General features: G+C 36.7%; 1 protein-coding gene across 21 annotated transcripts in view; it reads left to right on the plus strand.

Annotated features, from left to right (window-relative positions):
• Positions 1-14,373, plus strand: part of LOC127875987 (TBC1 domain family member 1-like) — a 277,043-nt gene that overhangs the window by 69,669 nt on the left and 193,001 nt on the right. The gene's annotated exons all lie outside the window — the stretch shown is intronic.

The raw sequence follows: 14,373 nt of genomic DNA on the forward strand, positions 1-14,373 counted from the left end.
TTTACAGTAGAAGGAACTTTATTTTTTTAAATAGCTCAATTACATGTTTGTATTTTACTTTGTTTGAAAACTTTGATCAGTTTTTTTGTTGTTGCTGCAAATGCTAAATTAGACTATTCTCAAACTTGACTTGATGACAATTGTCGCAAAAACTCTTTAAAATAAGTCAGTATTTGTTCAAATCTAGTCCCCTTTTTTTCAAAATGAAGCATATATTGTGAGGTGAATTTTAAGGTTATTATAGGTTTGAAATCAAATACCTTTTAAGCAGGAAAATGGAGTCCTTACACACTAAATCACTTCAAACAAATCAAGTTCTTTTGTTTTCTGTGAATCAATTACACAATAGCATAAATTAGCCACTGGCATGTGTTATAGTATTTTTGTTAAACTCCAAAATGGAATTATTTCTTGTAAATGAGACCTATATGTATATAAGAGTATGTTGCTATTGGACGGTGTATGGTATGTGATCAGTATGTACATCATACAGCAGTAACAGCTGTGGAATGGGATTATTATCTAGATTAGGCCAAAAACAAGTGATTTGTTTCCACAAACACTGAAAAAAAGGTATGTAGGTAGGTCAGTTTCATTTTGTTTCTCGTTAACTTTTTTCACACCACCCAATTTACTAAAAATATGCAATGACATGTTGAAATTTTCAAAATGTCTTTTAATATTCTATCTTTAGTAATTTTAGTAAATTTAAGTTTAATTTGCCAAATATAACTAAATGAAGCAATCAAAATTGCAGACTTTAGAGTAATTGAAGTAAAAATTGATCCAAAACTCAAGCTGTTAAGTCCCCAAAAAGTTAAGGGTAGGCACACAAATTTAAGCTCAGCCTAGTGGAAACAAACAACTTGTTTGTGCCTTGTTAGTTGAAAATGAATTTACATATCATGGTATGAGTTTTAAACTTGTGAACCTGCGTAACATTTGTGTATCAAGGACAATACTTTTATCTTCGATCTTTGATATGGCAGTCAGCTTTGCTACTATACATGTCTAAAACATCAGGAACGCTACTATGGATTATCAGAGTATTTGAAATGTTATTAACCTTTTTCTTAGATTCGTTCAATGACCTATGCTTTGAACGCCAAGACCCAGTTTCAAACTCAGCGTACATATTAAAAAGATAAAGGTTCTGAATAATTACATCAAGATTTGATGAAAATTTTAGCGTCTAGAGTGGTCAGGAACAAAAAGTTTACAAGCAAGCGAGTACTGAGTTGACTAAATATGTTTTTGTATAATTCAGTGGTAAATGAAAGCACATTATTGTAGTTCAAGAGTGGAACGAGTTAACTCAAAGCCTTGGACAAACAATCTTAGACAAACTCAAAGAGGGAGTGTTGTATTTGTGTTCTGATGAATTTAATTTTTAATATGATATGCATTCAGTTTTACTGTGTTTTCACCGCAATCTTGGAAAACTGGGCGTGCATGCACATAAAGTGTTGTGCCACACTTTGTATTATGCACTTTCATAAAATAGCAAACGTTTGCGTTTTTGAAATTCTCTGGACTTATTTATCATCAGATTGGACATATTTTGCTCTGAAAATAGAAGTGGTGATTATACTGGATTTTTGGGTATTGGAAAATGTATGCATCCAGTGATGAACATGGTAGGGTTTATATCATTAGCCATGTATTTGGTGAAGAAACTTTGTTTGAGTTTTGAGTAAGAAAACTAAACAATAGCATTTCATTTTTTAGTGAATTAACTGAATCAAGACAAGTTTAAACGACATTAACTTTTGAATGACATGTGCACTTTAAATTGTTCCCTTTTAAAATAGATAAAAACAGTTGGCAACTTATAGGTCCAACATCCAAAAATAAAAGAGGGACTGCTTGGTCTTATGACTATCACATAATTTCAGCTTTAAAAGACAGGACTTCTGAATTAACAATCTATTGAAAGGATAGAAATAATGAAGGCCCAGGCATCTAGTTTCTAGCAGTATATCAAATTATAAAGGCAATAATATTCATTTATCATTTAAGTTAGTCTTCCTAAATTTCCTTTAAAATACAAGTCCCTCATCCAGTGCTCCAAAAAGCAACTTCACAGACTGAATACAAGGCCCGAGGCCCATTCCCGTAGTGTGGTAAAAAAACTTGGATAGTCCTCATTTAAATGTGTTCAAATCATTTTACTGGGGTCTACATTGGCCCCACCCTGTTTTTAGCTCACCTGAGCACAATGTGCTCAAAGTGAGCTTTTGTGATCGCCTTTTGTCCGTCGTCCGTTGTGCGGCGTCAACATTTGCCTTGTTAACTCTCTAGAGGCCACATTTATTGTCCAATCTTCATGAAATTTTGTCAGAAGATTGGTCTCAATGATATCTTGGATGAGTTCGAAAATGGTTACGTTTGCTTGAAAAAAATGGCTGCCAAAGGGCGGGTCATTTTTCCTAAACTGGCTCTATATGGCTTTAGTAAAATCTTGTTAACACTCTAGAGGCCACATTTATTGTCTGATCTTCATGAAACTTGGTCAGAAGATTCATCCCAATAATATCTTGGACGAGTTCGAACATGATGCGGGTTGGTTGAAAAACATGGCCGCCAGGGGACAGGACATTTTTATGTCCCCCACTATAGTAGTGGGGGACATATTGTTTTTGCCCTGTCTGTTGGTCTGTTTGCGCCAACTTTAACATTTTGCAATAACTTTTGCTATATTGAAGATAGCAACTTCATATTTGGCATGCATGTGTATCTCTTGGAGCTGCACATTTTGAGTGGTGAAAGGTCAAGGTCAAGGTCATCCTTCAAGGTCAGAGGTCAAATATATGTGGCCAAAATCGCTCATTTTATTAATACTTTTGCAATATTGAAGATAGCAACTTGATATTTGGCATGCATGTGTATCTCATGGAGCTGCACATTTTGAGTGGTGAAAGGTCAAGGTCAAGGTCATCCTTCAAGGTCAGAGGTCAAATATATGTGGCCCAAATCGCTTATTTTATAAATACTTTTGCAATATTGAAGATAGCAACTTGATATTTGGCATGCATGTGTATCTCATGGAGCTGCACATTTTAAGTGGTGAAAGGTCAAGGTCATCCTTCACAAGGTCAAGGTCATCCTTAAAGGTCAAACATCATAAAGGGGGACATTGTGTTTCACAAACACATCTTGTTCCTCATATGGCTATAGTAAAACCTTTTTAACACTCTAAAGGCCACATTTATTTTCCAATCTCATGAAACTTGCTCAGAAGATTTGTCCCGATGATATCTTGGATGAGTTCAAAAATGGTTTAAAAACATAGCCACCAGGGAGCAGGGAAGTTTTCCTTATATGGCTATATATGGCTATTATAGTAAAATCTTGTTAACACTCTAGAGGCCACATTTATTGTCCAATCTTCATGAAACTTGGTCAGAAGATTTATCCCAATAATATCTTGGACGAGTTCGAAAATGATGTCGGTTGGTTGAAAAACATGGCCGCCAGGGGACGGGGCATTTTTCCTTATATGGCTATAGTAAACCTTGTTAACACTCTAGAGGCCACATTTATTTTCCGATCTTCATGAAACTTGGTCAGAAGATTTGTCCAAATTATATCTTGTCATCTCAGGTGAGAAACTTTGGGCCTTTCAGGCCCTCTTGTTAGCTTACCTGATCACAATGTGCTAAATGGGGAGTTTTTGTGATCATCTTTTGTCCGTTGTGTGTTGTGAGTCATCAACATATGACTTGTTAACATTCTAGAGTACACATTTATTGAAAGATCTTCGTTATGAAACTCATTCAAATCTGTCCCAATGATATCTTGGACAATAATGAAAATGGTTCCGGTTGGTTGAAAAACACTTCCTCCAGGGGGCAGGGAAGTTTTCCTTATATGGCTAAACTAAAAACTTGTTAACACTCTAGAGACCACATTTATTGTTAGATCCTCATAAACTTGGTCAGAAGATTCGTCCCAATGATATTTAAAACAAGTTTGAAAATGGTTCAAGTTGGTTGAAAAACATAAATGAAACTTGGTAAGATCATTTGATTTAATGATATCTTGGATGTGTTTGAAAATGGTTAAAAAATATATCCGGAGAGGGGGTGGGTGATATTTCCTTGTTAACACTATAAACTAAAATCATATTTAGAGTCCCATCTTCATGAAACTAATTGGTAACAAAGTTTGTTCTTATGACATTTCAATTGAGTCAGTAAATGGTTCTGATTTGTTGAAAAACATGGCCATCAGGGAGCAGGGAAATTTATCCTTTTATGTCTAGAGTTAAACCTTGTTAACACTCTAGAAGTCACATTTATGGTCAAATCTTCATGAAACTTGGTCAAAACATTTGTTGATAGGATACCTTGGCTGAGTTTGGAAATAATGGTTCCGGTCTGTTGAAAAATATGGCTGCCAGCACATGGGGTCTATATTGTAACCTTGTTAAAACTCTCGTTAAAATTACCAATATGCGCTCTGAATCAAGTGTATGCATATTATGACATTCATTATCTTCATGCATAAATATTAATTCTGCTGATAAGATATAGAGTACAATTTTGAAAACAATTTTTTTTATGAATTTTTCCGTTGTAAAGAAGAATGATTATGATGATTGGTTAATTATTAACATAAAAAAACACGTTATATGCTATCTGAATATTCTTTATCAAATATTCTTAAAGTTTTATGTAGTAATATTTATTTGGCAGAAAAAAATACTGATGGGAGTATAAACAATTGTTAATAGTTTGTATTGTAACCGACTCTTTTCAGCCACCTGCATAACAGCAAAAAACAATACACATTTCTGAGTGAACTTTGTTGTTCTATTTTTAGATCAGCAATTTGATACCTTGTTCTATTATAAGATCAGCAGCTTGATACTCTTTTGACAGTGTTTGTATTTTTCTGGTACATTAGTATGTATTGATGCATTTTGACATGGCCATTGGATGATTGTGTAACAGGCCCAAGGTGGGAACTGCATCAAAGACCTTTGATGTCTGGCACCACATATAATAGAAGATATCATTTTTGAGGCACACTGTTTATTGATGAGTTGGTGAGGTCAGAATTGTTTTGTGTGATTATCAAAAGGGGTGTGTGTGCAGTTTTCACAAAAGCTGCAAAGAACAGTTCAGTTTTTTACGGTTTCAGGTGAGCGATAGAGGGACTATGGCCCTCTTGTTTGACATGTATCAGAAAACACTTGCAGTTGTATTTACAACAAAACAATTATTGTCATTGTAGCATCTGCATTTTGGCATATTGAAATTACATCTTATTCACATGAATTATAATTATTGCCTTTTTTTATTGCTAGCAATCTATTTAACAACATGCTTGTTAAAACACAAACATTGAATGTGGGGATCCTTGAAAGTGTGACAAATTTGAAGTAATAAAATAGGATTGTTTGTGCTTTAATTGCTAAATCGTCATGATGTTGATTATATTTGATTCCTAGAATATGTTTGTATTTACCGGTATGTGAGCATGGCATGAAACTCAATACAAATTACATAAAATAAAAGTCATATACCTTGAAATTTGTTTAATTGACCTCCTTGTTTATTTCCAAAGAAAGTTTCAAAGGGTTTTACATGTATATAAAAAATGCTGACTGCATAAAGTGCCTGAAGTAACCTTTGGTGCATGATTTATACAAGATTTATCCACCAAAAACCATCAACTTAACATGAAAGCTTTACCTGTCCGTTACAAAAGTTAATGAACTAGTGTACATCAAGAAACAGATGGCATTAAAAGTGTGATAAAAGGCAAACACATATTTTATTGTCTTAAATGAAAAAGAGACTATCATCCGCAGGGTATGAGGCAAATGCCGCTATGTCTAAATGTGTCCTTATTACAACAAATATGGTACAGTGGACACCCCCATTAATTGCCTTTCATTTTCATGTCATTAATTCATTATGTAGGAGTTACATAGGAACTATGTTGTGTGATTTTTTGCATGGGACATATGCTGTAATCACTGCCTACAGGAATGCAAATGTTGCAAGTTTGCATTGCGCACAGGAAAACATGTATGATTCACAGCGGAAATTCATGTTGTGTTGCTTGTAGAGGATTTAATGGAATTTTTGGGTATCTCCTCATTCAAGATGCAATTTGTTAATAATAAATTAATGGATATACCAATTAGTGTATTGAAACGACGTCTGTATGGTTTGTTTGATTTATTACCACTGGTATCACTTGTGTATAACACAAAGTGATCGATGTAAAAGTCTTAATAAAAAAAAGTTCATTGAAAAAAAGTAATTATTAAATAAATAACATAAAATGTTGGAGTTGAGATAAATATAAATTCATTTGTATTGAAAATGTAAAAAGCATGTGGTACACAATTTATGAGCAAGAACACAACATGAAGGAGTTATATCAAACTTGTATGACTGAAGATTGTTTCCTGTAATTTTTAGGGAATTTTTTGCTTTTCGGTTCACGATCAGCCGTGGTATTACCGGTAAAAGGTAGCGTTGGTATTGTCTGTAGCTATAAGTTAGTGCAGTTTATAAGGCCCTGGAGTCGTATATTATTGGAAGACTTAGTGGGCCATGCCCTGGAGAAACTGGGTTAACCTGTTATCACTTTGATACGTATTGTCATGAATTTGTGTCTTGTTCTGTGAAAGCTGGTCATAATGCATGTGCGTAAAGTGTCGTCCCAGATTAGCCTGTGCAGTCCGCACAGGCTAATCAGGGACGACACTTTCCGCTTAAACTAGATTTACGGTAAAAAGGGACTTCCTTTAAACGGAAAATACCATTAAAGCGGAAAGTGACTGCACAGGCTAATCTGGGACGACACTTTACGCACATGCATTATGACCAGTTTTCTCACAACAAGACACATTTGTAGTCCCTTAGAAATTAATATTATATCGTAATTAAAAACTTTTCTTACTAGATTCAAGTTTTTAAAGCTGCATCTCCAAACTTTAGATACTGATGAGCAGCAAACAGCATAAAACCTGAACTGACTGCGAGTTACTCGCAAGTGCTGTTTGCACATAGCCATTTTCACTTTGGCTCTGAGTGGGAAAGGGTAAAATGCAGTCTGCACACGCAAATCAGGGACGACACTATCCGATTTTATGTTATTTTATGTTTAAACAAAGTCTCTTCTTAGCAACAATTCAGTTAAGGTGGAGTGTCGTCCCTGAGGGTCAAGTAGATTGTTATTTACTTTATTATTAGAATAAAGGAAAATTTGAGACCATTTGGAATAGTGACATATTTGTATTATGCTGTGATAACAGTTGGCAGTTTTTATGCTGCTTGTGCTTTTATGTTAATTTATTTTCTTAGAAATACTTGCTTGGTGTTCATTATTGTTCTTAGGTCAATTCTCAGTCCAAAATGTGCATGGTAAAAGATTTGTGTGATACACTGATAACTTGCATGGTCTGTTTTGAATTGTTTTGAATGATAAAATTAAGGGGGCAGTCTACAGTTTTTCTTGAAAATCCCCAGGCCGACAACCACTGGTCTGCAAAACACCATCAAAACAAGGCCTTCAGTCCCAACCTGAAAATAGATTCAGACAATATTCAGTGCAGCTCATCAACAGCTTGCAAAAAAAGCACAAAACAATGCAGAAAAAGCACTTTAAACTGGTATCTGGGGTAAAATAGACCTTTTCGGAGGTCTCGGAACTTGCCCGTAAAACTCCCATTTTCAGATATACCCGGCAATCACATTTATCTTTCCGGGTAAGAATACGCACACAGTGGACAACTTGCTTTGCACCATCACAGCAAATGCTTTCAAACTGAGCCAAACAAAATGGGTCATTACCGTTTACTTTTTTTGCACTGTTAACTTATTTAAACCCACCGTTGAAATCTGTCAAATGCCGGCTGCTTCAAGCAGGAAGTACATGTGTTTACTTTTCACTCAGCATGTTGTTGTTGTTGACTAAATTCCAGGTCACTTAGTTTCGAATTACTGAAAACAAGTGAAATTGCTAGAATATTGACCATTTATACTTACATTTAAGGTCCTGGAGTCAAAAAACATTTTTGTTTAGGCCATATACCTTAAGTTAAGGAAATTGACCGGGGCCAATGCCTAAATAGGGCTACAAAACTGTAGACTGCCTCCAAAGATAAAGAGGCCACATTATCTGTTCATCCAGAAATTCTTTCGGAATCACTGTTTTTAATATAGAAAGGATTTATGTGTGTTATCTGACTTCCCTGTGCCCAGTCAGTAAACTGATTTATTTCGTATTAATAATCTCGACTTTACTCACTGGGAATTTTGTAAGCAGGAGCTGTAATTTTGTGACCATCTTAGAAATTTTGCAGCGAGTAAAGGAAAGAGCAAATATTAATTCGATATAAATGCTTATCACTTTCTTGCTGATATAGCTGGAAAGTGAGTGGCATTTTAACTCTTTCAGAACGTGGCGTCTTATCAGGATCCAAACTTTTTGCTATTCTGATAGTATTTTTTGAAAAAAATAGAAGAAAATGCTTATTTTAGAAATTCAGCAGACGACATTTTAGCAGACGACAAATTTCCCAGCATGCAAAGGGTTAACAATTAATACAAGTAATAAAGGTTATAAAACGGCAAACATTGCTACACTGGACATGGACGTTACCATCTTGTCATTGGTGACTATCGTTGATCATTGGATCAGTAGAGCAAAGTCGGGTAATTTCGACACCTTAAGAGTAAAATTTGATTAAGTCCTGATGTGTCGCAATTACCCTCCAAGTGCCCAAACCTAATGGAAAAACGCCGTTTTGACTTAAGGATTTTGCTAACGAACGTTATTACCGTTGTCGGCATAACTCAAAACTTCCAGCGATTTAACTAAACGCGGCGGAGTGTAATTTCGACAGTTAGCGGGTAATTTCGACAGTTAGCGGGTAATTTCGACACTTGTCTTTGTATTATTTTTCAACAACTGTTCTTATCAGTTATTTACATTTTATCTCTCAATTAATAGAATGTCACGATCTCTTTAATGTCTAGTGTTAATTAGGTTGCGGTGGTTAAGTGAATGTGGTGTCCGCCTAACGATCAGGAGTGCGTGGGTTCGATCTCTACTTCAACCTTGCTCATTATCATCTACACAGACACCAAGTACTGGTTCTTTCCAGGAAACAGACTCGAGAGTCTCAATAAGTCGTAGGCTTTCGATGCAATCGAGCTTAAATAAATAGGATTATACTAAACTAGTGTTAATCACTAATAAGAAAATTATAAATAAATTGCATTTAGAGTTCGTATTGTGCCCCCACGTGACTCAATATCTTCACTGAACATATTACATTGTGAGGCAAGTTTTTTTTTTATATTGAATAATAAAATAACAGATTTTTTTCCCATTTAATCAATAGAAGTCCATCTTATGATTGTTTAAAATATTGCGACATGTAATCGCAACAAATAACTTATACCGGCGCACAAATATACATGTGGCAAATGAGCCACGGTGGTTTTTTTTCACCTATTGTCACATGCATAATTCGCATATGAATGGATATTGCGCGATCTGCTCGGTTGGGATTTCACACAGGATGGCATCTCCAGTGCACGAGATGTGCCACTTTCTCGGGCATTTCGTGCATGCAACCCATTCACTGGGATCACCGTCATCAGTATCACATCCTGGGCACTGAGCATCATCATTTAAATTGTCGTCGCTCTCAACAAAGTGGACATCTCTTTCGGAGTCAGACGAAGAAGTTGAGTCAGCACGCCTTTTCCTCTGCGCATTAACAATCTCTTTAAGACGCCTTGCCTCCTGTTTCTTTTGCTTCTCTTCTTCGCGGATCTTACGTTTCCGTTCTTTTTCCTCCTCTTTATCTTTCTTGCGCTGCTCTCTTTCTTCTTTTCTCTTTCTCTTAGCATCTTCTTGAGCAACTTTTTCAATCTCGCGGTCTTTCAGCATCTGCAATGCCGCTTGCCCGGAAAGCGCTTTTGGGAGCTTGCTGCGAAGTCTTTTGACAGGGTTTTTGGGGGTTAGCTCTGGTACTCGAAGAAGAGCAAATGACTCGGATACCTGATGTTCCCGGCCAGTTTGTACAACCCTGACGGATCCCTCATTCTGTTGTTGGCTTTGGATTGGAAGCGTATGTGCAGCACTTGTCACCGGCGAAGCTCCAACAGTACCGGGTAAAGATGCGGAACTTTTTGTCAGAGTCTCGGCGCTTGCATTAGTAGCGCTTACAGGCTGGTCACCATTTTCTGAAGGAGCGCTGCAGTGCTTCTCTTTTGAAGAGCCTTCGTCACCACGCGAACCAACAGATACATGTATTTCTGAGGGATGAAGCTTGGATTGGTCAATATTTTCGGGATTCAGTGGAAATAATCCGCATCGCTTAAAACCATGTATGGCATTTTCTATCTTGGAAACATCTTCCCAACATTTGCGAAATACACCAGGAAACTGTTTCTTGGTGAAAGTTTGACCAAGATGTTCAGTGTGCCAGCTTTTCACTTGTCGTTTCCAGGCCGATTTTAATGGACCAAAGAAGCCAACATCACAGGGCTGTAGGACGTGAGTGGCATTTTCAAGCAGGCAGTAGAGTATGATCTGATGATCATAGCAGAACTGCGCCGCGTCAAGACTCATGTGTGTGGAATGCCCATCTACAAACAATATCACGGGCCTTTGTATCTGCTTTTGACCAATGAAGACATCCAGATGGTGCAAAAAGGATAAAAACAGCTGGCTATCCATCCAGCCATTATCTGACATGCCGTATATGGCGTCTGGGAACTCACCTATGCCCGTATCACGGTATCGCTGACCCGGATATACAATCAACGGTGGAACATAATCTCCACAAGCATTGAAGCAAGCCATGACAGTGATTTGTTGTTTGTTGCTGCTTGTTACCTGGTACACATGTCGTACTCCCTTTTCTGCAAGTACTTTGCCCGTGTTTACGCACAAGGGGAAACCGCTCTCGTCTGCATTGAAGAACCTCTTAGGATCACCGACAAGACGTTCCCAATCATCTACTTCGGTTTTAAGGTAGGTGGTTAAGTTTTGAAACCAATTGGCAATCATCGCTTGGTTCACAATAGCTCGTTGGTGACCAAGAGTAGACGCTGTTCGCTCGGAAATATCAGGGTGGCGCTTCATGAACCCGCTGTACCAATCTTGTCCGGGCAGATTGTTCTTAAAAGGGTTAGATCGACCGTCGTTATCGAGGACTTTCTTGATTTCTAGGCAAAGTTCATATCGTTTAAGTGGGTAACCGATTTTCGCACAGTGCTTGCAGTAATCGACCAACACTTGCTCTTCTGCCTTTGTGAGTACAGTTGTGCGACCAGGTGTTGCACTAACAGATGTTCTCCCAGACAGTTTGTCGAGAAGTGTGGTGCGTGGAATCCCAAAAGTTTGTGCAGCTTTTTTCTTAGACATTCCATTTTCGACCATTTTTATTGCTGCATTTAATTTTGAAGGCGAATATTGCCTGTACTTAGGTTTTGACGCAATTTGCCGTGACATCGTGCTTAAAAAAAAAAAATCATTAATTAATAACCTTCAAAATCTTTAAAAAGCTCTTTTTTTAATAATCTGCTTGAAAAAATATAGAAAGAGAGCTAAATACATATATATAATATTCAATCAGCTGCGTCAACAACAATGTAAAGAGTAATTCTATTTAACAATCTATTTTGCGCTGGTAATGCTTGAAAACATTTGGAGTGTCGGAATTACCCACCATCGTATAAAATCGGAGGATAATTTCGACACCCCACAAATCATAGTTTAAAAAACGCTTGGCGCCATTCAAACACAAATACAGTGTGAAGTGAAACAAATTTTATACTAGAACTTGTTCAAATACCAGAAATACAGCGAAATACTGAAGGGACGTAATTGACCATTATGTAACCTCCCTTATCAAAGCCCATAACGCTAGAAAAATTCGCAAAGTAATACAATGTACGTATTTTAAATGACTCACCTACATGTAAACAGCGAGACGCTCCATAGAGAGATGTTATCTGGTGACGTCACAACACCAACTACGTCACATTTTACTACGAAATCATACGGGATGATGACGATTTAAGTCTAGTCTTATAAATATTGTGAAAAGTGTCGAAATTAGACGACTGTCGGAATTACCCGACATTGCGCTAGATCACTTCTTCTGTAGGGCTTAGCAAATTGATGATACATTTCATTTTCAATCACTAATGTCCATGAGTAGAAGAGAACAAATTTTGGCTGTCATGACTGCAGACATATATTCATCATGCAACATGGCAATATTTCTAACTATATATATTTTTTTGATGTTTGGAGTGTTAAATGACTTTGACGTGCGCCGGTTGATATGTAGTAATCTCATACAAGTTAGCTGTGATTATTGTTATAATTGGAAATATTTTGTTGAAGTTATGTGCACATGAATAATCTTTATTCTGGGAATGTTGGACTTTATGCATGTGCATGCTGGGTAATTTGTCGTCTGCTAAAGTGTCGTCTGCTGAATTTATAAAATTAGCATTTTCTTCGATTTTTTTCAAAGAATACTATCAGAATAGCAAACAGTTTGGATCCAGATGAGACGCCACATTCTGTGGCGTCTCATCTGGATCCAAACTGTTTGCAAAGGCCTTCAAAATTCGGTTCCAGCACTGTAACACTTGATGCATGTGCATGAAGTGTCATCCCAGATTAGCCTGGGCAGTCTGCACAGTCTAATCTGGGTTGACACTTTATGCACATGCATTTAGTCCTGTTTTCTCAGAACAAGGCTCACATTGTGTCATCTGGCATTAAATGCAAAGATCTTATTCTGTAGCTATTGTTACAACATTTTTGGACAGCCCTCCTTCAGTTAAAACATATAAGTATGAATACCTTTTAAATATTTCTTATTTGATATATTTAAAATAACTGTTCCATTGCTGACTTAACATATTTTTTCTGGAACTAAACATGTATGAGCTTATTCGTGAAAATTGTTTTCCTTGCACTTGAATTGCACTTGCATTGATTTCTAATATCTAGTTTCACCTACATTGTTATAAATAAACTGTTGTGGTTTAAAGAAAGACACATGGTATTTGCCTAAGCAGTTTTTGTCAGAAAATACCATTTCCATTAATGGAACTGTATTCAAAGGTTGGATTGGGAGTGATTATTTTGTGTTACTTTGGTGGGAGATATACTTTATACTGAAAAACAACATGAGAAATGAATATTATAGGTATGTCTATAACAAAACATATCATGCTTTTACAATTATTATGCCCCCCTTCGAAGAAGAGGGGGTATATTGCTTTGCTCATGTCGGTTTGTCGGTCAGTCAGTCTGTCCGTCCACCAGGTGGTTGTCAGACGATAACTCAAGAATGCTTGGGCCTAGGATCATGAAACTTCATAGGTACATTGATCATGACTCGCAGATGACCCCTATTGATTTTGAGGTCACTAGGTCAAAGGTCAAGGTCAAGGTCACAGTGACCAGAAATAGTAAAATGGTTTTTGAATGATAACTCAAGAACGCATACGCCTAGGATCATGAAACTTCATGGGTAGATTGATCATGACTTGCAGATGACCCCTATTGATTTTGAGGTCACTAGGTCAAAGGTCAAGGGTCAAGGTGACCCGAAATAGTAAAATGGTTTTCGGATGATAACTCAAGAACGCATACGCCTAGGATCATGAAACTTCATGGTTAAATTGATCATGACTTGCAGATTACCCCTATTGATTTTGAGGTCACAAGGTCAAAGGTCAAGGTCACGGTGACCCGAAATATTAAAATGATTTTCGGATGATAACTCAAGAACGCTTTTGCCTAGGATCATGACACTTCATAGGTACATTGATCGTGACCCGCAGATGACCCCTATTGATTTTCAGGTCACTATGTCAAAGGTCAAGGTCACAGTGACAAAAATCGTATTCACACAATGGCTGCCACTACAACGGACAGCCCATATGGGGGGCATGCATGTTTTACAAACAGCCCTTGTTTATTTAAATATTTTAGTAAATATTTTAGTGATTAGGTCAGTTTCTTAAATATTTCAGTAAGTGAAAAGTGAATTAAAAAAAAGAAATCTTAGCTGTTAATTGGTTCTTTGTTAGATAGAAAAAATAGAAAATAGCTGTTTCGTTGTTTCTTTGTAAGATAGAAAAAAGCAAAAAAGACTTCAAAATTTGTCTACATTACTGATGAAGTCTTTTGGTTTGCCTGAAGAAAAAAGTTCAGTTTTTGTTTGGATAACTTTGGCCAAAATCTCAGTTGTCCTGATAGTTTGAAGAAAAGGAGTTGCAGTATAATTAACATTATGAATTCATTGTTATTGATGCTATGGAAATGTTGCCACCATTTATGCATTTTTATGAAATGCCCTAACTA

Source organism: Dreissena polymorpha, chromosome 4 (assembly GCF_020536995.1).
Source record: "Dreissena polymorpha isolate Duluth1 chromosome 4, UMN_Dpol_1.0, whole genome shotgun sequence".
NCBI classification, from domain to species: Eukaryota; Metazoa; Mollusca; class Bivalvia; order Myida; family Dreissenidae; genus Dreissena; species Dreissena polymorpha.